Source organism: Centropristis striata, chromosome 20 (genome assembly GCF_030273125.1).
Source record: "Centropristis striata isolate RG_2023a ecotype Rhode Island chromosome 20, C.striata_1.0, whole genome shotgun sequence".
Taxonomy (NCBI): Eukaryota; Metazoa; Chordata; class Actinopteri; order Perciformes; family Serranidae; genus Centropristis; species Centropristis striata.
The window spans coordinates 1,932,974-1,958,031 of NC_081536.1; the positions used below are offsets into that span (position 1 = coordinate 1,932,974).

The following is a 25,058-nucleotide window of genomic DNA, read 5'->3' on the forward strand; positions in this document are numbered from 1 at the left end:
CTTGTTTCCTGTATCTCCATGCGCTCTCCGTCTCTCTCCCTGAGTCCTCTTTAAAGATGAAAGCAGACAGAAAACCTTCGGAGACCAGAATGACTTAACCACCGAGACCCGACTAATGTGGACGGCAAGCCGAGCTAAGGAAATATTTAATGTAAAGTTGAAAGTGAACTTCTGTGGCTGTGGTGTTAAAAGTGACTTTACTGTGGAGCAGGCTTCAAATACAGTGGGACCATAGACGGGATAAATAAGGGCCAGACCAGTTGGTGGTGGCGCTTCTTCTTCTTCTTTGGTTGCATAACACACAGTGTCTGGTTCAGTAGCAGGTAAAACATGGCATTATAACCCACAATGGGCTTTACCACCAGGCCTATAATGTCTTTATGTAATCATGGTAGTGGAAGTAGGTTAAGCTGCTTTGGACAGATGCATACAGTACTAGGGTTGTCACAATACTAAAATTTTCAACTTGATACCGATACTCTGGAAACAACCTGGTCTCACAGGAATCCGTGAAATACACTGTAAAAAAACAACTGTTGCTTTTACAGTAAAAAAACGGCAGCTGTAGTTGCCAGAACTTTACCGTAATAAATACGGTGCATCTTTTTCTAACATTACGGTAAAATTATATTAGCACTTTTGATTTCACGTTTTCACGTTTCACGATTTGATTGCCATTTTACTCCATATCTTTCCGTAAAAAATAAAAATATTTTCCATCGAAAAAAACTTTGTTATATATTTTTGTTAGAGATATGGTGTTTAGTACATTTAACAGTGAGAAAAAGTATTTTTACAAAAAATAAATGCAAAAATTACAGTGATGCTTGTATATATATATATATATATATATAACAGCATTTTTTGGTTACAAACACGGTGCCAATGTATTTTACAGTAGAGTAATTTTCCCCCCAAAAAGTGTAAAAAAAAACACTGTTTTGGCTGATATATATACATTTACATTGTTTTTTATTGTTACTGAAAGTGAATTAACACATTTATCATTTTACGGTCTTTTACTGTCATGGTTTAGCAGTTTTTCACCGTAAAATCTACAGACATTTTTTACAGTATAGCCACGGATTTCGCTTAACTCAAAATCCGTGGAATAGCCACGGAATCACTCAAATTTCTGTGAAACTGACACGGATTTCGCTACAACGCAAGTTAATGACAGTCATATTTTTCTGACGAGATCTTCACCACAAAGTAATTATGTACATTCACTGAGTGACTATTTAGAAAATAAAACATATATTTCTCGCTAGAAATGTGATCAAAATCCATTTTTATGCAGAAACAAAGTCAAAATATTAATTTTTTCACTAAAAATGAGAGAACTGTCCGCCATGTATTTTGTTCTGACCGCCGGAACCTTGAAAGTCACGTGACTTGGAACAAACCAATAGGAAAAAATATTAACTTGCATTGTAGCGAAATCCGTGTCAGTTTCACGGAAATTTGAACAATTCCGTGGCTATTTCACGGATTTCTGTGAGACCTGGTTCTCTGGAAAATATTCCATGCTCGATACCATTTTGAATACCACCAGGATAAAAACAAAGACCCCAAAATTTTAAAAACAACCTCAGTTGACCAAAGTGCTGTACAGTTATTAAAATAGAATAAATCATACACAAATAGGTATAAATAAAAACAATAAAATACTAAAAACAGTAAAACAATAAAGAACAGAAGTGCTATTCAAATTTGAACAGGTGCTCAACCAAAACACAATTTATGACTAAATAAGAATGACCTCGGAGCTTAGCTACATCTCTAATAAATATTTAGCTTCTGAGCTTTCAAAGTATGTACACCACTTCTATTTTGCATCTACTGTTGACTTGTTATCTTCCCCTAAAGATCTCCTTTTGCCCTCTGAATTTTTTTTTCTTCAAAAATCTCTCTTTGTGGTTGACACAGGGTTATGTTTACCTTTTCTTGCACTGGAGAAAGAACTAATTTGGATCAATATGTGATGGCTGATGCTGCCATCTATGCACTGGAGCATGCAAATGGTCTTTTTGCAGCGTGCTTTCCACTTCAAAAAGCTTTCTTTCTTGTAGCAGCAGATTTAAATAATCCACACTGCCTGCTATACATTCATCATTCTACACCTGGAATATTGCATTCATCACTTCAATCTTGTACACTGTAAAAAATGTTTGTAGAAATTACAGTAAAACACTGTCAAATTATATCAGAAATAGGGCGTGAAATTAAAAATGTAATATCACCGTAGTAGACACTTTTAATTACCGTGAATCAAAGAATAGCACAAAACTTTTACTTTTTTCTGTCATAAACTTTAGAAAACACAGTTTTGCTGTAAAAAATATTAGATTTTTCATTTAAAATGAATGGAGTCATACCATAACGTCACAAGGACATAACTACCCTAAAAATAATAGCAGACCAAAGGACCTAACAAAGGACCTAAAATGACCAAAAGAGTCACAAAACGACCAAAAAAAGAGACAGAAAACGACCAAAAGAGACACAAAACCATCAAAAAAGACACAAAATGACCAAAAGAGACATGAAATTATCAAAAAAAGACACAAAATGACCAAAAAAATATGTAAAATTATCAAATGAGACACAAAATTACCAAAAAGAGACACAATAGGGATAAAATGGCAAGTGATTTTTCAGTCTAAATGACAGATTTAGCTGATATTTACATTTAAATTTACAGTAGAAAACCCACTCACTGTATTTTTTACGGTAAAGTTCTGGCAACCACAGCTGCCGGTATTTTACCGTAAATTAAACAGAATATTTTTTACAGTGTACCATTGTTTTAGACGTGGAATCTTTTATTCTATCCAAACTATCTTCACATAAATATATAACAACATCAGACACAGTCAAACATTTGCTTTGAATGATCGTGTGAGTTTTAAAAAGGTGTCCCTGATGCCCTGAATAGTCTCCTGGTTACGGGCTGTAATGTACTGACTGAATTTCTTCCATGTGAGTGGGAGTCATTCAGTCCTTTTAATGCATTAGCAGCCTGCATGTATAATCATTTATAATGGAAGTCCACAGCAGGGGTCCAAGTATAAAGTGCTGGGAAAGATGAAGAGACCGTCTAATACATGTAATTGAAGTATTTAACGTACAAAATAGCATCTTGTAATTAATATCTGCTGGAACAGGAACAAATATGTTTTGTATATCTAAATATTTTGGAATTTTGCATTATTATGCTGTTTAAAAGGCTTAAAATACATGTGCACTAATTCCCCAAACTGTGCTGCTCAGTGAGTGCGTTTGAGTTTATACCGTCTCAAGTGCATTAGTCCAAAAGTAACACATTTATATTCAGTTTTTAACATCCTTCATTGAGCTTAAATCACTCTGAAGTGGTGCACTCTGGGGTGCAAATGGAGCCACTTCCTCATCAGCTGTGAGTGACAGGGCAACGAGGCGATGGACGCAGTGGAAATATCATAATTGACCTTTTTTTCTTGTCAATGTACAGTACAGCATTGTGAAAATATTGCTTTAACAGCAGCTATAAATCTGAAAACAGTTTCAATGGTTTTACATGATGATAATGTCCCTCTTTACTCATTCAGCTCACTTTACTGGACACATGAGCAAAAATCAAGTCAATTCCATGAGCATTTATGCTAAATAAATTTAAGGAACTGCTTAAACCTCTGAAGTCCAGGAGATTTTGGTTGAAATTTGTCCTTCATCTCCCATCATCTCCATTAGCTCTTTACTGTCTCGTACTGTATACCTGCAATTTTGAAAACCATTGGCTGTCTCGATAGTGGAAATTGGGGCCAAGACTTCCTTTTTGTGTGTCAATCATTGTGTTCTAAATTCCCTTTGTGACCTAGCCTGGCTAACACCAGACCAAATCTCATTGGAGATTAGGTCTGGACACCTTCAATGCATTTCTCCGTAGAGGAGGTGTGGTTTACGATCCTTCGGAGCCGTTTATTGGGCGCTTAGAATGTCTATCAAAGCGTCTGTAGGTAGCTCTTAGCCAATCAGATCAGTTATACCAGATGACGTAGTAGAGCAACAGAGATGGATGTTTGTTGTGTGTGTGTCTGTGAGAGAGTGTTGTTTGCTGCTTTGCTTCTCCAGTTCTCGCTTTCTGCAAGATTATTTATTTTCACGCTTTATTCCCCCTCATGTCATTCAGCCACACACATCCACTGATTTTATGGGCAATAAACAAGCTGCTGCAGGTCTCTGGGGGCTCCGCTGTCCCCCGATTCGGAGCGAGATCACCGGCGGTGACCGGCGGTCTCACCGGCTCGGCGCAACGAGCCGCAGAAACCGCCCGTGCGGCGCTAATAGTCCCGCTACCGGTGATCTGGCTACCAGCTGGGGGACAGCGGAGCTGCCGAGAGACCTTTCGCCTTTCAACTTTCGCTCTAAACTATTTAAAACACCATCTACAGCTAAAGAGAGTTTCGCGTCCGCAGCAGCCATGTTGGATCCGGAAAACTACAAGCTTCCAAGTGCCGAGTAGTACGCGTCATCGTCTCACCGTCCCTCCCCGCTCTGTGATTGGATCCCTAAAACAGGGCTAAGATAATCGCCTTGTTTCCAGACTGCCTGGAGGTTCGAAATCAAATTCGAGCGTGCAAGGCAGTCTGGGTATACCCAGGCTATTTGTGACCAGCAAATACACCCTATTAATCTGTTAATTTGATTATATTGATATTGTTGATTTATACAGGTTTATAAATTATATTTAGGCACTTTTTAGTTCAGTCTGTTTGAGTCGGGCAGGATACAGGGCAGCTAGGTTTACGTTCGGGGTCCTTGGAATCAGCATGTGTTGAATAAGTGTGTGTAATGATAAGCTGCTGGAAAAAGTTTAAGATAAAGAGGTTAAAGTAAAAACGGTGTCCTTATTCCCTTACCGGAGTACGCTCACGGGTGAAGAGTCCCAGCACAACACTTTCCCCTTATAGTTCTTCAACACATTGTTTACAGTCCGATTAGATTAGATTAGATTAGATTAGATTAGATTAGATTAGATTCAAGATTCAATAACTTTAATGTCCCCAATTTGCTTTACAGACAGTAGTCCAACACAAATACATACAATACATACCATAAACACAACACAGCACAAGTTACATTACATTACATTACATGTCATTTAGCAGACGCTTTTGTCCAAAGCGACTTACAATAAGTGCATTCAACCTGATGGGACGAGACATAGACCACAGGAATCAAGTAAGATCCATTCTTCAAAACCGTCACCATGACAGTTGAAAGACAGATTGTTTCACAAGTAGCCAGTTATAATGAGATGATAGGAGATTGGTTTCCAATATTACAATTCAGCAAATGCCTTCAAGCCTTCTTGCTCTAGACATGGACTGTTTAGTACGGTGGCTGGTAAGTGCAAAACAAAATGACAAAAACTGAAACACTTTTACAAATATTAAAACAAATTTACATTTTAGAAAACTAATTTACAAAATTCAAAACACTTTTACAAACTCTGAAACAAATTTAAACACTCTGAAACACTTTTACAAACTCTCTTGCTGACAGAGACCGTCCACACGAAATGCAAAACCGTGGTAACAGACTCAAATGGTTTCAACAAAATGGGCAAAACATCATTAACCTCCAAACAAACTACATGACAATACTCGCTCCGTACAGTATTTTCAAAACAAACCACTCACTCAATTACTTCCGGGTCAGATCCGACTTTTGGTCCATTCCCTTTCCGGTGGATTTTGTCTTTGTAAATTTGTTTCAGAGTTTGTGAAAGTGTTTTGTATTTTGTAAATTTGTTTTCTAAAATGTAAATTTGTTTGAGTATTTGTAAAAGTGTTTCAGTTTTTGTAATTTTGTTTTAGATAGATAGATAGATAGATAGATAGATAGATAGATAGATAGATAGATAGATAGATAGATAGATAGATAGATAGATAGATAGATAGATAGATAGATAGATAGATAGATAGATAGATAGATAGATAGATAGATAGATAGATAGATAGATAGATAGATAGATAGATAGATAGATAGATAGACTTTATTTATCCCAAGCTGGGAAATTACAGTGTAGCAGCAGCATTACACACAGAGACAATGACAACACAATTAAATAAAAAGAACAACCTAGGCATACTTCAAGCAATAAAATATAAAAATACAATAAAAATACAATAAAATATAAAGTGTCTAAAGAAGAGTATGTATTAAGGAGTAGAATAGAATTCCAGTGCAGAATAAATATGAATATACAGTATAAGAATGTTGGTGCTATGAAACAAATAAGGTGCAATGAACAGTGTGCATAAAAACACATAAAGTGCATAGACAGTATGTAATGAACCAGGTTATTATTTGTTATTGTACAATGTGATGGCATGTGGCAGGAAAGATTTTTTTTTTTTTTTGCACTTACCAGCCACCGTAGTTTAGCCTGCTCAAACGTAATTGGTCAATACTGCTCAGACCACAAACTACAGACAGAAACCAGAGAGCTTCCAAATCCAAAATATGCTCCTGCTCTCTACAGATGCAGCATGCAGATATATCTGTTTATAGAGATCAGTTTACATGTAAAACAAGCATAACACCCCAATGTCACCAGTGACTGAAGCACTAATTAAGGCAAGATATACAAGGGAAATTTTTAATGAAAAAACGATTGAGGAATTTGGATTGAATGCATTATTAAGTGAATTGCTGATGAGTCATAGCTGTTGAATGAGTTCTATCAGCAGTGAGTGAAGACTTTTAACATTCCTGCTCTTCCTCGGGGACACTCGTCGTTAATTGCGGTCCATCTGACTGTGACAAAGTTGGCAGAGACACAAACAGAGAACGGCTCAGTCCGGAGATAAGTGTTAATGTGTTTGCTCGCTTGGTGACCAAAACTGGAGCTTGCTGTACGTGATGCTGCTGTTCATATTTAAATGTGGGTCATGTCAACTTTAAAGCAAGAGTTGTGAAGTTAGATTTATTTTTATTGAACAGGGAATCTTTTTAATGCTTTGAACATCTCATGATATAGTCAATTGTTAAGCTGGAATGAAAAAATACTGTTGTTTTTGTGCACTTTTGCACCACTTTTGCATGTAAATAACTCTGTAAAGGTTCTCAGAAGGCTGCTTTCTGAAACTAATTACATAATTAAAACATATTAAATGTTCTTATTATTCATTATACCCACAATGTATTTCATTGAGCTGTTGCATTGAGAATTAACGTCAGAAAATCTAGTTGTGGTTTCATATCTGTCAACTGCATGTTGCTACTGTATAGGGCTGTCAAAAGTATCTGGATGCTATACACTGTAAAAAAAAAAAAAAAATGTTGTTTTTACAGTAAAAAAGCGGCAGCTGTGGTTGCCAGAACTTTACCGTAATAAATACGGTAATACAACTTTTTGTAATATTAAGGTAAAATATTAGCACTGTTGATTTCACGTTTAAGATTGCCATTTTATTCCATATTTTACGGTAAAAAAATCAAACGTTTTTCCATCAAAAGAAACGCTGTTCTGCCATATAATTAACAAGAAAATATTTTTTAAATGCCACATAAATTAAAGATTTTACCATTAAATATTACAGTATCTGTTAGAGATATGGTGTTTAGTACATTTAACAGTGAGAAAAAGGTTTTTTTACAAAAAATAAATGCAAAAATGATGGCTTGGATGTATATATATTACAGTATATTTTTGCTATATACATTTACGGTGTTTCATTGTTACTGAAACTGAATTAACCCATTTATCATTTTACGGTCTTTTACCGTCATGGTTTAGCAGTTTTTCGCCATAAACATTTTTTACAGTGTAGTGAGGACTAGTTTTTTTTTTTTTTAAATGCTCTCACTACAACTAAATACTACTATGGGGACTAACATTATCACATATGAAAACTATTGGGCTCATGAATCCACAAGAGTCTCAGCTTTCCGGTCATATTCAATTGATGCAATTTGTGCTTATGGACCTTTATTCACATATGAGGTCAAGGGACCCCTTTTAAAAATGCTCTTGTCAGTTTTTCTTGGTCTCAGAGAGTGAACTGCATGTGAGAAAATACTCAAATCAAATAATCGATTCCACTCAATAGACTTTTAACCATCTTGAGTGCTGGATTTGCTCCATTTGTAACAAAGTTTGTGACTTCCATCAAAAAAAATGATTAGAAATATGATTGTGTGGTTGTCTGCATATGCCCCAGTTAGTCTGTGAGTGGCTCTGATGGGACAGTAAATGAGAAAACTACATAATCATTTTTTGTTTTTCTCACTTTCAGGTGTAATTGAATTCATCTGTCACTGTCTGTGTGTAACTTTTTGAAGTCTAGAAATAAAATAAATAGATGAAACGGATTTCTGACAAGCTTTTGCGGCCTTCAACATAACCTCCTTCTACAACTTGTAAACACGTACAGATATAAAACCGTACACATAAAACAGCTGTAGTCAGCCAGTTTTCTAACTCTAATCTTCAAAGTAACCACATATTTGCTTACTTGTTATTTTAGGAGATGAGGCCATGAGTTATCAGCGCCTAAGGTTATGCAGCGCTGCATCTAATGCACAGATATCACTCTTCAGCCCATGTTTGTTTGTTAGATCTGTTCTGGCGTACGCCCGAGCTCAGTGACCATCACGATGGAGCACACTATAACGTGGGAGGATGGCTAACAGCCCTCCAAAGTGAAGCCTGTCTTTCAGCAGTGACTCCCAACTGCTTGCAATTTGATTTTAAGCCGACTTGAAAAGGGCAGCGGCAAATATAAAAAGATGTGTCAGGCAGAACTGAGTCACTTCATTTAATTCTTGGGCTTTTCTCTCCTTTGTTGCTCTTCAAGGTACTTATTCTTGGCATACTGGATGAGTCACATCAATAGCATGTCAACCTTTGTGGCCTCCAAACTGCTAGTCCATCCCCAAATTCAGCCTTTCCCTCTGTCATTCTTATTTCTGTCACTATTACTGAATGATGCCACTGTTTTTGAAGACATGTTAGCATACAAATACATATTTACATTTGCTATTGTTGTTGACATTGATGGTTAGCTCACCAGACACCACATTCAGGCCAGAAAATGATCGTTTTTCTGTTGTTGTTGTACACTGCAACCTGTATTTTTTTGCCTAAAACAGTGATTTAAGTTGGTAAAACTTGGAAATATAAATTATTGACATTAAGGGCAATAATGTGAGTTAGCACAACAAAGGAAGCCAGTTGTCTGCTCAAAAACAAGTTGGTGAGTTGTTGTTACTTATATCTTTAAGTTGGGGTTCACAACAAGGGACAATAGTTCTGATAACTCTTATTTCTTTGTTGTGAAATGCGGGAAATCTGTGAAATTCTGTCATTAGCAAAAGCTAGCGGCTAACTGATGCTAGTGGCTAACTGATGCTAGCGGCGCTGCTTGTTTCAGCTACAAGAGTAGCCATTAGCGTATCAATGCTAACTCAAAATTGTGGTCGCAACATTAGCTGACATTTCATAGCGCCGTTACAATCGTGCTAATTCAGCACATTGCAGAAGTTAGCAGAAGTAAGGATTAAAAGTTACTACAATGTAAAATTATAAGTTCAAAAATCAGAATTCAGAGTTGAGCAAACTCAAAAACAAAACTTAAATTATTTAGTTTAATTGTTCAACTTAAAATTTTATCGAAGTTTGTTGCCTTTTACTTTTCTTTTTTTGCAGTGTAGTTTACATGCAGAAAAGGCTTTTTGTAATTAATTTCTTAATTTTGCAAGACAGTTTGACAACAAAAATTGTTTTGGACGAGCAGGCACCAAAGCCACTACAACAGGAAAAACGAATATTTAAATATATAAGAATTTTCAGTTTACACTGAATATTTGTTATCACATAACTTACAAAACTTGTGTTCAAAGTCAAGCAAAAACATATGCATAAACAAATGCCAGGATATTTAGCTAAAAGATAATAAACATAATCTTGTTACATTGCTAGTTAAGTTAATTAATTCCATCTCAGTCGCTAAAGTTATTAATTGTTTATTAATATGCGTCAGATGATGATGTACTTTGTGCAAAGTATACGTAGCTATAAAGATTTGTTTATTGTGTATACAGGGACCGACAGTCCGCTATTATTATTTATAAATAACTGTTATTGTCCTGTAAAATTAAAAAATAGAAACAGACCACATCTCCATGGTGAGTTTTGCTCCAGGATCAGCCTCGCCTCTGGACGACCCGACTCCAAAGAAACATTGGGATACAGCCGGTGTCTGGTTAGCTAGCTGTCAGCTGTTAGCAATAGCTTATGTTAGCAGTGAATTTGTATGCTAACATATCTTGTACAAGCTAAAATACGGTGGCCTGGAAGTGCAAAACACACTGTTTTGCCATTTGTAAAAGTGTTTCACCACTTGTAAATTTGTTTTGTCAATTGTAAAAGTGTTTTGCCACTTGTAAATTTGTTTTGTCAATTGTAAAAGTGTTTTGCCACTTGTAAATTTGTTTTCAGTGTTTGTAAAAGTGTTTTGTCATTTGTAAAAGTGGTTTGTCAATTGTAAAAGTGTTTTGTCACTTGTAAATTTGTTTTGTCAATTGTAAAAGTGTTTTGTCAATTGTAAAAGTGTTTTGCCACTTGTAAATTTGTTTTGTCAATTGTAAAAGTGTTTTGCCACTTGTAAATTTGTTTTCAGTGTTTGTAAAAGTGTTTTGTCATTTGTAAAAGTGTTTTGTCAATTGTAAAAGTGTTTTGTCACTTGTAAATTTGTTTTGTCAATTGTAAAAGTGTTTCACCACTTGTACATTTGTTTTGTCATTTGTAAAAGTGTTTTGCCACTTGTAAATTTGTTTTCAGTGTTTGTAAAAGTGTTGTGTTAATGAATTTTTTTTTATGATATGTAAAACTGTTTTCTCAAATGTAAATTTGTCTCAAGCTTTGTAAAAGTGTTTCACATTTTGTAAAAGTGTTTTGCACTTCCAGGCCACCATACTAAAAGCTAGTAATGACATGTTAGCTTGGCACATGTTACAACGCGGCTTCATTTATTTGCCAATATTTTCCTTTTCAAAGTTATTTGGGCTTCGTTGCTAGTTAGCTAGCTAGCTAGCTTACAAAGCCAATAACAACTTTTTTTGGAGACTTAAGGAATAGACCAGACCGGAACATACTCACATGGAAGAAGTTAGCCTTCAAGACTTTTGCCAGAAAATTAAGACTAACTGTCACAATCCATTCCTCTGCTGCTCTGCCAGTAATTTTCCTCTCTCCTCCCCTCTGCTCACTCTCCCTGCCGGCCACTCCCACCTCATCAGCCAACTGTGATCACCTGTGCACTCAGGTGCTCCTCATCAGTAATCAAGCTACTATTTAATCAAGCCACCTCTCTGGTTCACACACTCACTGCACTGCAAAAAAGCCAACTTGTATTTTTTGGCCTAAAACAGTGATTTAAGTTGGTGAAACTTGGAAATATAAATTATTGACATTTAGGGCAATAATATAAGTTAGCACAACAAAGGAAGCCAGTTGTCTGCTCAAAAACAAGTTGGTGAGTTGTTGTTACTTATATCTTTAAGTTGGGGTTCACAACAAGGGACAATAGTTCTGATAACTCTTATTTCTTTGTTGTGAAATTCGGTCATTAGCGAAAGCTAGCGGCTAACTGATGCTAGCGGCTAACTGATGCTAGCAGTGCTGCTTGTTACAGCTACAAGAGTAGCCATTAGCGTATCAATGCTAACTCGAAATTGTGGTCGCAACATTAGCTGACATTCATAGCGGCGTTACAATCGTGCCAGAGAAATTCAGAGTTGAGTAAACTCAAAAACAAAACTTAAAATATTTAGTTTAATTGTCCAACTTAAAATTTTATCGAAGTTTGTTGCCTTGAAATTTTGAGTTCACCCAACTTTTCTTTTTTTGCAGTGTGGCAGATTGTTCTCAGCCTCCATGCAGGACTCCTTTGCGTTTCCTTTGGACTGATCTCTCGTTGCCGACCCTGCCTGCCTCTGACCAACCAGCCTCGTCGTTCTCCAGGTAAACTATTCAGCTTTCTGTAGTGATTGGATGATGATACCTCAAGGAGTGTATTGACACACTACACAAACTGTGTCAGCACTGTATTGACACTGTGTTGGTCACTCTATAGTGCCCCCTGCAGTAGTTATAAAATCATTGCAGGTAAACAAAATTAAAATGAGATTGAAAAGCTAAGATGCTGCAAACCCAACTTCAGCCTGTGAAATATTTAATCGCCAGTCCTTTACTTAAAATATGATCTCAGCATTGTATAATTTCATTTGAATTTGTTTGCTGAGTTAAGTTTTTCAGGAGAAGAGTTTAAAATTTGCTTAAAATCTTGTTTGTGTAAATGCAAAACAGAGTTGGTATGTAAAATATAGCGAATTTGTCTATAATAGAATTCAGAGTTAAACTTTTTAACTTATGTATGGAATTTTGTTAACTTAAGTTTTAAAATTACGACAAAAATGACACACTTCCTGTATCGGTCACATGAATTTTTTCTTAAATGATACATGCACCAATACGGGGTTTCACTCTTGTGTGCTCGGCACAGTGCTGACGCACCAGTGTCGTTCGTCCCATCACTACTAACCACAATCTCTGTCTTAACCTTTCCTGGTGTTTACCTGCCGGTGTGGCGTCCTGCTGCTACACTGCTGGATTACATCTTATAAGAGGTCAGACATCTCAGTCCCAAGAGACTCTGAGATGAAGTTTGTTTTTGGACTGCATTGTGATTGCCTGTTTGTTGTAAAGACCATTCAAGAAGAGATAAAAGACTCTTTATTAAACGATCCTGTGGTTTGGGTTACTGTAATTGGGCCCTCGAACACCCTGTTACAGAAACATGTAGTTAATATTGTAAAAAGGGTCTGTTTTTACCCAAACAATGATCTTTTCCTAAACTTAACCAAGTAGTTGTGACACTTTAACCTCACCACGTGGTTGTCTAAGCCTAACCGAACTGTGACAGAAAACAATAAGTCAAATAAGTCTAAAAATAGGTTTCTCACATTACTTGGGGTTCATTACCAAATTGTCAGTTTTCATCACAATTAAAATAATACACTGATTCTAATATTATACATCTTTTTAGCAATTACATATACGTTAATCATGTTCTGTCCCACTCACTATTACCTAATCATATCTAAAAACATAAAAAAAAATGCACCACATGTCTAAAATTCAACGCCAATTTGTCAATCAAGTTTTTAACGTTGTTGATATTTGGCTGTGACACATTCTGCTCTTTCTAAAAGAACTGTCATGTAAAAGAAAAGGTCAGACTTTTCTATTGTCCCAGGAGGTTTCCTTTTTCTTTTGTACCTGGTGAGGAAATGCTGTGTGTGATTTACCACTCTGACAATCAATATTCATATATTATACATGCCTCAAATGTATATTTATTTGTTTCATAACAGCTTTTTGGCATTTTCCTTTTCCCTCATTATGTAACAGTATCCTTTCCCCCAATAGTTTGTTGTATAATAAACAGAGTAGATGACTCTGGGTGAGGAGTTCTGCATAGCTGTAACAAGCCTTTTCCCCAGCAGACATTTTGACATGTTACAGCTGGAAACACAGGTGTAATGAATTGCATTAATGATGGCTGCATTCCAGTACAGTAGGGCCCTGCTGTTGTGGACACCAGCATACTGTACAGTCACTGACAGGAATATCATTAATGGTATTATAGGTAGACTCTTGCTGTTCTAGCTGTAACAAATTGGAAAAAAAATTGCTTTGGAAAAATAGGCTACTCACGTCAGAATCAGAATTGATTTTATTGCCATGTAGGTTTTCACATACAAGGAATTTGTTGTGGTGTATTGGTGCAAAAGAACAAAGTACTAAATATGAATATTTATTAATAAGGAAACATGTTTCTGACAGGCTAATCTGTGTGGAGTTTGCATGTTCTCCCTGTGTCAGCGTGGTTTATCAGCAGAGCTTCCTCCCGCAGTCGAAAAAACATGCATTTGGGTTTAATTGGTGACTCTAAATTGCCCATAGGAGTGAATGAGAGCGTGAATAGTTGTTTGTCTCTATGTGTGACCGGCCTCAGCCCCCTGCAACCCAAGTGCAGATAATAGATTAAGGAGAATGAATGAATTAATGTTTCTGAAAGAAAAAATGGGTGATTTTCAGCAAAAGTATTGCAGTTTCTCCTTTTTAATTTAGAATTCAGACATTCAGATACTAACATCTAGAGGTGGGGGGAAAAAAATCGATACATCATAGTATTGCAATATTTTGTGTGGCAATAAATCTATTCATGGTCGCCAGGTATCATATTTAATGTTCTGGCCATCAGTATTTTCGCCGTGCTCACTTTTAGGAATATACTGGAAAAACTGGTATCATATATAACCAGAAGATCTATGAATCTAAAAGCACCATGTGTCAGGATATCGTGTCGGGAAGTTGTCGAAATAACTCTGCCTCAAGCTTAAAGTTGAGGAAAGTTTGATAAAATGCTGCAGTTGTTGTTGTCCAACATGTTTGATATCAGTTCAGTTTGACTGAATACTTTGTTGGTCAGTCTGTGGGTTTGACTCTCATTGTGGAGAAATAAAAAGACTGAAGTGAGATGAATAGATTGACAATTTCCTCTTATTTGACAAAACAATTCTTGATTGAATGTAATTTTGTGGACACAAAATGCAGTTAAACAGTTAAATCGCCTTTTTCTGGGAACCACCTGGGCATGAGTCATGTTCACATGTTCAAAAAATTAGATATACTGTAAGAGGGACCACCAGGAAATTCTAGATCATTTGGCAGCCATTTATTTCCTTTGTTGAAAGCATGGCAGCTACTAACATTTCTATGTAACCCAAATGTATGTATGTTTTTGTCTTGTTTTGTTTTTTCTTTTCTCTCTCCGTTGTGATTTCCTTTTTTTATTTACCTAGTTTGTGTATGTGTCGGTGTCTTTGGCTTTGGGAGGTTTGTTTGATTGGACAGGAACTAGACTTGATTGTCTCATGTGAGAATTGTATTTTAAAATTTATTTTTAATTTTTAATTGTATGTCTGATGTATTTGAAAAATAAAAAAAGACCTTGATCAAAAAAACAACAACTGTTAAATCGCAATATATTGTACGGTAATACTCACCATATCGCAAAATGCTTAAAATCCCATATCGTGATCTCAAGTATTAGTCTAGACGGATTTCAGAATAAAGGCCTCCTATAAGAAGTGAGGAGCATTTATGGGTACAAGTCAGGAACCGGCCTACTTTACATATCTCAAGGGTGCTGAGTCCAAAAAAAATGGTTCCCAAGCGAAATTTTGAGTTTTTGACCTTCTAATTTGCATATCAAAATGGCCGCCAAATTGCCCATTTTGCACAGTCATTGGACCATTTCCCCTTAGTTTTCTTGTAAGTAGGCAATCAAAGATGAGGAAATTAAGTTTCTGGATCTATAGTCTAGAGTCAGAGCAAGGATATAGTGGAGGCTCAGTGTCTTTTTTATGTATATATATATATATGCAAAATACCAACTGGAACATGTAAAAGTGATATTGATTGAATATTTATGTCGCTCTTAAAAAATGACACAAATAATGCTTAATTTCACCTTAAAAGCTGGTATTTTGCGCATGTATATAAAGACACTGAGCCTCCACTATATCCTTGCTCTGACCCAAGACTATAGATCTAGAAACTTAAAATCCTCATCTTTGATTGCCTACTTACAAAAAAACTAAGGGGAAATGGTCCAACGACCAATGGCCTCCATATTGATATGCAAATTAGAAGGTCAAAAACTCAATTTCGCTTGGGAACCATTTTTTTTGGATTCAGCACCCTTGAAATAAGTAAAGTAGGCCGGTTCCCGACTTGTACCCATAAATGCTGCTCACTTTCACTTTTTGGACAATTCCGTCTAGACTATATTTGGATAAAATCGTATTGTGGGGACTCTGCTGATTCACCCTACTAACATCTATAATTAAAAATCTCTGACTTGCTTTAACAAGTGACTGCTTTAGATATATTGTGAGCATATTATCATCTTATCTCATCTGCCAGCATCAGTAGTTGGTGAAAGGTGTGCCAACAATGTCCTTAATGCTCCTGCTCCTCTGTTAATCATCCATAATCTCAGGAAAGGAAACAGAAATATCGGAGGCTGGTGTTATTTCAGACGATAGACTTCGTACGCACGCAGTTTCAAAGCTTTCTCCCTCACACTCAAACTTCAGTCCAGTCTCTAGTCTTATTTCGTTAGAGATTTATGAAGTAGTACAATTGGAGCAAAAATAGCTCTTAAAGAATCACTAATGTGAGAGTGATGGAAAGAGCAATGGCGTTTTACACTGTGTGGTGGAATAATTTCCTCTCTGTTATCAAAGCAGCCCAGTGCTGTTGTCAGTGTCGGGTCTTTATAGTGGGGTCGTTTAAGGCTCAGTCATTTCAAATTGGTGTTGAAGTTTGGTTTTCACTTCCAAGTTGTAGTTTAGGGTCTATAGAAAAATTTGAGTCCAGAAAAACTATTGTTTCTCTTCTTATTGTTATTGATTTACTTTCTTCCAGATATAAAAGTTCTTTAGTGAAAATTTCTTGTGAATAAAATGATGGCTTGATTGATTGAAAACAGTTGGGACTCCTGATCCTAAATCCATACATACAAAGATTATGGCTGTTACTACATTTTGCGGCACCCCCTAGGGCAGTAGTTCTCAACCTTTTTGAGTCGCGACCCCCAATTTAACATGCATGTCCCCCGCTCACTGAACACAATCTCACACGCACAGTTCAGATCACCCAAAAAAGAAACAAAATGACCAAAAAAAGGAAACAAAATGACCAAAAAAGACATAAATTGACCACAAAATGATAAAAAAAAGACACAAAATGACCAAAAAAAGACACAAAATGACCACAAAATGATTAAAAAAAGACACAAATTGACCACAAAATGATCAAAAAAAGACACAAAATGGAATAGCACTTGGGAGCACTTCGACTCGGCGCAGTAATATCATCACTTCCGCTCCCTCTCATTTCCGTCAGGACTGATGATATTACTGCGCCGAGTCGAAGTGCTCCCAAGTGCTATTCCGCCATACATTATAGTTATCCTTTTTATCCGATTAGAAAAGCGCCACGTTTTATTTTGTGTCGCCATACTTGGTCGTTTAACTACTCGTGTAGCTGTATTTAAATAGGGAAAACGTGGAGGAGTTTGGTCGCTTCTAACTGTCCATCTGTTTGGATCCTAATGAATGAACTGGGCTAAGCTAAGTGCTAGCCAAGTGGCGCCGCGCGCCAGGGCGACTGAGTGCACGCATTGAGACGCAAGAGGTCTGTATCAACTCGTCTTACTTGACCGAATAACATGTTTTAATATGAAAAAACGGTGGAGTGTTCCTTTTAAGGTTAAACCAGTCTAACCAGCATTTCTTATTATATAAAAGTGACTTTACTCTGCGTAGCGTACTGTATGAGGCCCCTTCAGCCTCACTTTCCTTCTTGATCCGTCTCTTTCTCTCCTTCAAACACACCAAGGCGAAGTCTCACAGAGGCATTAAGGACTCTGTGGACATCATGGAGGCAGAGAACTCTCCACTCCTGTTTCATCTGTGCATTTAGAAGTCTCGATTGAGGCTCTGAGTGACTTCTACTTCTCATCATCTCAGACAGTGGTCTCTAGTGTCCATCACTCTGCATTATTATTGGGATGAGTCAGCAGCGTTGCCGCTCAAACATACTGTATGGGGAGGAAATCTGCAGCCTTGCAATTACAGTGGTGAGGATGAGGAGGAGGAGGAGGGATCAGAGGAGATGGAAAAGCCATAAAAATGGAAGTTATAATGATGAAGTAGGGATTGTTTTAAATTTTGGGAAACATGCGTATACTGTATGCCTTCTTACCAAGAGATGGGAGACTGTTGACACTTTTATGTTCTCAAATATGAAGCGAGCATTGATTGTTTAAAAGTAGTGGTCTCACAGGAATCCGTGAAATAGCCACGGATTTGCTTAACTCAAAATCCGTGGAATAGCCACGGAATCACTCAAATTTCCGTGAAACTGACACGGATTTTGCTACAATGCAAGTTAATGACAGTCATATCCCGTGGCTGGGATAATCTGACTAGAGTCGCCCCCTGGTGGCCATTAGAAAGAGTGCAGGTTTAAGGCACTAGCCGGTAAATTTGTCACAAAGTCTGCAAACTGGTAAAATAACTAACCTGGCTCTGTCTAAAGGTCCAACTACAAAGTTCACTAGTTCTAGATTCGCATAGGAGGACAAACTATTTTTGGGACCGTTAGTTCTGGAAAAGGAAAGTCCCATTAATTTTTTTTTTTTTTGATAGGCAATGTAACATGACAGTTGAATTACCTCCACAGATTGGATGGACAGTGAAATTCTCCCCATTTAATCTACAGAACAACAGATTAAACGGCTACTATCACAGACATTTGGTTATCCATTGGTAATGGTGTTTATGTTGCCTGACATGTGCCAATATAATATTTTTAGAACATAAAATGCAGAAAACAATTCTTTGTATAAAATAAATAAAAATAAGTTTGTAGGGAAAAAACCCAACAGAATCCAAATTGCGGTTATTTAAAAAAAATAATAATAGTTTTTACCTCTTAATCTTAAGATTTCATTAAACACCAAAGTACGGTTTACATTTTGTCCTTGTCATGTCAAGTGTTAATTGTAAAAATAAATAAAAATGTATTGTTTTTTGCATAGTCATATCAGTGCACAATCGATATAGAAAATGTATGAACTAAAAAACTTAGTATACTATCCACCATTGGTGAATTATTCTCCTCTAAAACTGGTATCAGTTTTTAAAAAAGCCCATAAGTTATCCATTGGTAATGGTGTTTATGTTGCCTGACATGTGCCAATATAATATAATATTTTAAGAGCATAAAATGCAGAAAACAATTATTTGTATAAATCAAGTTTGTTGGAAAAAAAAACAATAGAATCCATGTCAGGGTTATTTTTGAAAAAAAAAAAGTTTAATGAAATCTTAAGATTAAGAGGCGAAAATTAAACACCAAAGTATGGTTTACATTTTGTCTTTGTCATTTCAAGTGTTAATTGTTAAAAAAAATGTTTTTTTATTGTTTTTTGCATAGTCATATCAGTGTACAATCCATATAAAAAATGTATGAACTGGAAAAACTTGGTATACTATCCACCATTGGTGAATTATTCTCCTAAAACTGGTATCAGTTTAAAAAAATCCCATATCAACTGAGCTCTAACAGCTACATTACAAAATCAATCTGATTTTTTGATAAAAACCTCAAAGGAAGAACCTCTTCTCATAAAACTTTGGTAGAGAGGTTAACTAGCAGCCCCAGATAAGAAGTAAGAATAAAAACCCAATCAGCAAGGTTATTTATGTGCCACTAAGGGAGAGGTGGAGCTAAAGATTAAAGAAGACAAGTGAGTAAAGTGTAACGATCCACAGATAAAGTTAATTCAAGTGTGGATGAATTCCCAACAGCAACAACAAGGTGTTTTCAATTCACTATAAAAGGCTTTTTTCAGAGCAACAGCAGCAAAGGCTCATGGGTATTGTAGTATTTAGGGCTTCCCACTACACTGCAAAAAAAGAAACGTTGGGTGAACTCAAAATTTCAAGGCAACAAACTTCAATAAAATTTTAAGTTGGACAATTAAACTAAATATTATAAGTTTTGTTTTTGAGTTTGCTCAACTCTGAATTTCTCTGGCACGATTGTAACGCCGCTATGAAATGTCAGCTAATGTTGCGACCACAATTTTGAGTTAGCATTGATACGCTAATGGCTACTCTTGTAGCTGAGTTAGCTCAGTTAGCCGCTAGCATCAGTTAGCCGCTAGCTTTCGCTAATGACCTAATTTCACAACAAAGAAATAAGAGTTAGCAGAACTATTGTCCCTTGTTGATTCTTTTAGGGCCTTTCTCAAGCTTATTTTAAATTGATTATTTATATCGATTTAACGGCTCTTGAATATAAAAAATGTTAGTAGAAATTACAGTAAAACACTGTCAAATTCCATCAGGTTGTAAAATTAAACATTGTACATCACCGTAGTAGACACTTTTAATTACCGTAAATCAAAGAATAGCATAAAACTTTGAATTCTACTGTCATAAACTGTAGTTAACATAGTTTTGCAGTAAATATAAAATTTTCATGTACAATTTATGGAGAAATGCCATGATGACACAATTAGACCTCAAAGTAATGGGATTTTTCAGTAAAAAATTACAGTTTTTGCTGATATTTACATTTACATTTACATATGCTCACTGTATTTTTTAAGGTGAAGTTCTGGCAACTACAGCTGCCGGTATTTTACCGTAAATTAAACAGATTTTTATTACAGTGTACTTCCCACCACACCAAAAGCTGAAATAATCACCATGCTACGATATAAATCTAGTGTTATCTAGGAGAGGCTGTATTTCTATGTAGGTTTCACACTGAGATACACTGAACTCAATCACAATCTCCCTGAAGCATACACTTTAAAAAATAATCTGTTAAATTTACGGTAAAATCCCGGCAGCTGTGGTTGCCAGAATTTCACCGTAAAAATTACAGTGAGTGGGTTTTCTACTGTAAATTTAAATGTAAATATCAGCAAGAACTGTAATTTAGTCTGAATAATCCTGTTATTTTTAGGGTAATTGTGTCATTCATTCACACATCATGGTATTTCTCCATAAATTTTGCATGAAAATGTTATATTTTTACCTAAAACCTGTGTTTCTTCCAGTTTATGACAGAAAAAAGTAAAAGTTTTGTGCTATTCTTTGATTTACGGTAATTAAGTGTCTAATACGGTGATATAAAATGTTTCATTTTATGCCCTATTTCTGATGTATTTGACAGAGTTTTACTGTTATTTCTACAAACATTTTTTTACAGTGCACCACACCAAAAGCTGAAATAATCACCACGCTACAATATAAATCTACAGTTATCTAGGAGAGTCTGTATTTCTATGTAGGGTAACACTGAGATACTCTGGACTCAATCACAATCTCCCTGAAACATTGTGTGTGCGGAGCCTCTGGTCCATCATGGCCACACCTCTGGGCTTCGGCCACATTTCACATGTAATTACGTTTAATCCTTGAAAAGAAAAGCCTGAGGGAAACCAGTTCATCTGGACACTGACAGCTCCAACATGGACAATAAACCAGAAGGACTCGGACCAGCAGATTATATTACAGATGACACATGACACCGTGCCACTGAGTCAAGGCGAGATCCCACGAGATGAAGACCAGATCGTGGCGCATCTGCAGCCGTGATGCACCTGCACTGTAAAAACCAACCTGCTGCTTTGAAACCAGTGGCGGCTCTACACAGGGGCCTCCAGGGGCCACTGCCCCTGTGAAGAAGCCTGTGGCCCCTGTGTCAAATTAATAATAAAATGATCAATTTATAACAATGAAACAATTCTAACCTTTTTTTTGTTCAAACAATATCTCATTGTACACAAAAGAAACCCAGAATGTTACATTGTATAACAGTTTAACTCTATGGAGTCTTATGGGCTATTTTGTCCATTTTTGAGACCTTTTCATGTCTTTACATGTCTTTGTAAGTCATTTTGTGTCTTTTTTTTGGTCATTTTGTGTCTTTTGGTCATTTTGTGTCTGTTGTTGTGTCATTTTTAGTTATTTTGTGTCTGTTGTTGTGTTATTTTGTGTCTTTTTGGTCATTTTGTGTCTTTTTTTTGGTCATTTTGTGTCTTTTTTTGGTCATTTTGTGTCTGTTGTTGTGTCATTTTTAGTTATTTTGTGTCTGTTGTTGTGTTATTTTGTGTCTTTTTGGTCATTTTGTGTCTGTTGTGTCATTTTTTGTTATTTTGTGTCTTTTTTTGTCATTTTGTGTCTTTTTTTGGTCATTTTGTGTCTGTTGTTGTGTTATTTTGTGTCTGTTGTTGTGTTATTTTGTGTCTTTTTTTGGTCATTTTGTGTCTGTTGTTGTGTTATTTTGTGTCTTTTTGGTAATTTTGTGTCTTTTTTTGTCATTGGTGCCATTTATGTTTCTTTTTTTTGTGTCTGTTTTAGTTATTTGTTATATGTTATTATGTTTTTAGTTTTTGGTCATTGTGTGTCTTTTGGTCATTGTGTGTCTTTTTCAAGACATTGAAAGATTTTGAATGCTTAAATATCATCTTTGCCATTCTTTCATGTGCTAATGTGCCCCTCTGATTAAACACTGGCCCCTCCTTGGCCCCCACAGTAAAACTGGTCTAGAACCACCACTGTTTGAAACGTACCAGAAAAGTGAGGTCAGAAGGTCTGCATGTGACTGATGGGGGAGGTGGTGGGAATGAATCACCAGTTGCCCCACAGTGGCACACGGCAACACTCCCATTTAGCTTTCTAGACCACAGAAAGCAGTCAATAAGCAGGTAAAAGAAAGAGAGAAAGAGAGGGGGGAAATCAATACAGACAGACAATGCTGTCACATGTCCAATAAGCCACAGCCACTCCAATCAAACCTGATTCTGTTGTAGAAAACTGCTGCTCTTTTTTTTAGTCAGGCGGCTTAGCTAAATAAAGGGGACACGCTGGACAAAAGCACCACATTTTTTCCACGTGCTCTCTATCACCATAGGTTTCAATTTTTGGTAGGAGCCACTTCATCAAGATGGCCGATCCGAGATGGCACCCATATAAAGTCTATGAGAACCAATACATCTTCCAAGCCACTCAGAAGGTCAATCTTGGTGTCAAAATCTACATTTTCTGGGTCCAGGAATCATTTAAAGCTGTTGAGAATGTCACTAGATAATTATTTGATCAAATAGAAATGTTCATTTTCACCCAGACTGGTAGGCAACTCGCTTCAAGTGCTGCAGCAGAGAATCCTGAGCTGAAAATGTTTGGAATCTAATAATTATGTACATACATGGCAAAAAATGAACATATCTATTTGATCATCTAGTGATATTCTCAGTAGCTTTAAATTATTCTTTGACCCAGAAAATGTATATTTTGACACTAAGATTGATCTTCTAAGTGGCTTAGAAGATATATTGGTTCTCATAGATTTTATATGGCTACCATCTCCGATCTGCAATCTTGATGAAGTGGCTCCTACCAAAAATTGAAACCTATAGTGATAGAGAGCATGTGGAAAAAATGTGGTGCTTTTGTCCGACGTGTCCCCTTTCTTCCCAAATCTGGTGCTAAACCACCGGACTATTTTTTAAAATTCTTCTCCTAATGCTGTCCATCTGAGAGGGAAAAGAAAAAACACCCCCAGCTCTGGAGTTCTGATGATAACGGAGAGCCTTTCCATTATCTCGACACAACTCTATTTATGTAAATCTCTTCTCTTCCCTTCTCGTGTCGCCTGGCCTGCTGCACTGTGTGTGAGAGCTAAATCTGAAAAAGGCAGCTGGCAGTTTATACCCAAACCAGTGAATAAAAATCTGCACCAATTAAGTGTGCCTTGCCTTACAATCTGCGCTTATTCTACTGATTACAGGCATTATTATCATTGTGGTAAATATAGTTTGAGAAATTAGAGGAGGACTCGGGGAAACTCATCATCACAGGGCTTCACGGAGCATTAGCGTGATTTTAATTAGTTTTTATCACAGTGGAATCACAGCATTGCTTCCAGCATTTGTCTGTTGACTTGACAGCTTAACTGTTTTTTATCTGATGCAGAGCTGCTGGGGTAGAAGACTGGCCAAAGTAGACATCAGCATTGATAAGAAGTATCTAATACACAAGGTTGGACTGCATGTCTGTAGGCTGGAAGTGTTTAACCCTGATAAATTCTCCATTTATGTCCCCCAGTATCACACACAGCAGCCTGAGGGGGCTCTATTAAATTCATTCCTGACCTTCACCTTCATGTCACTTTATAAACTGTCATGCAAAAAAAAAAAAAATCACCCCTGAGCCCAATTAAAGGTTGCTTGATGGGATCAGTTGGAATACTTAAATGTTGCTCCTATAATAAACTGAACACAATATCAAAGAGATAAAAAAAAAAAAAAGAAATGGCCCTGGGGGGAAATCAATCAATGATTAAGTGGCTAGCGTGCCTAAGCAAAAAGTTGTTAACCCTCCTGAACCTTTTATTCACACGGAGAAAGAGCATCATCCATGCACTGGTGCACCAACAGGCAGAATTAATTGAAAGCAGCAGAATTTAGGAGGGAGACGCGTGCATGTGCGCGCGCACACACAGCATACAAAGCATGCATTTGGCTGTTAAGTAACACCGTCTGGATTCTGTGACGACGCATGAACATGTGCACGAACATGATTTTTTAAATATAGATCACTCCAAAGTTTAAATCGTCCGCCTGCATCAAACACATCACGCTCCATTTCAAAGGCGCGCTGAGGAGAAAAAGGCGCACCAAAAGAAAACAAGCGTCTCCAAAATGTTGAGGCGCAGCAGACACATAAACGGCATTTACCGCCACCATTTAAACAACAACAACCAGGGGAAGATAAAGTTAAAATCCCAACTTTACCTGCAACTGATACCGCCGTGATCGTGTCATAAATGTCAGCGCATCCTGGAAATAAGAGTCCGTTCCGTATGAATTTCCTCCCTCAGATCGTGCCTGTCGCCGTGACTTCCATCCAGTTTTTGTTAAAGACAGCACCTGCTGATCCGCGCGTACATATGCCCCGCACAAACAACTGGTAGTGCTCTGTCAGCGGATTCCCATTAACCACTATGCTCTGGACGCGCCGCTGCGCAATGACGCACGCCATGCACTCGCAGCTGATTTGGAGTCTCCAAAGCTGCCCAAGATGAAGCCCAGAAACCTGTCGTGATGATGTCGGCTGTGCATTACCGTTTCATTACAATCAGAGAAGGAAAAAACAGTATTTTATGCCACAACTAACACCATGAGGAAGTATCAAAGAGGCATTTAGTGATATTTTTCTCTTCAAACCCTCAACAAACAATCCACATCTTTTTAAATCAAAGACATCACAGTGGAATAATGGAATCTATTATGACGCACAACACATGCAGCGTGTTATCATTCCATTTCTATTTTGGTACTTTGAAGAAA

At 36.8% G+C, this 25,058-nt stretch overlaps 1 protein-coding gene across 1 annotated transcript in view; it reads right to left on the minus strand.

Moving 5' to 3' along the window:
- Window positions 1-24,672, minus strand: part of LOC131993243 (gamma-aminobutyric acid receptor subunit pi) — a 97,880-nt gene extending 73,208 nt beyond the window's left edge. The window contains exon 1 of the mRNA XM_059359048.1: window positions 24,504-24,672. The gene's annotated coding sequence lies outside the window, so the exon portion shown is untranslated. The remainder of the gene's footprint in view (window positions 1-24,503) is intronic.
- Between the last annotated feature and the right edge of the window lie 386 nt (window positions 24,673-25,058).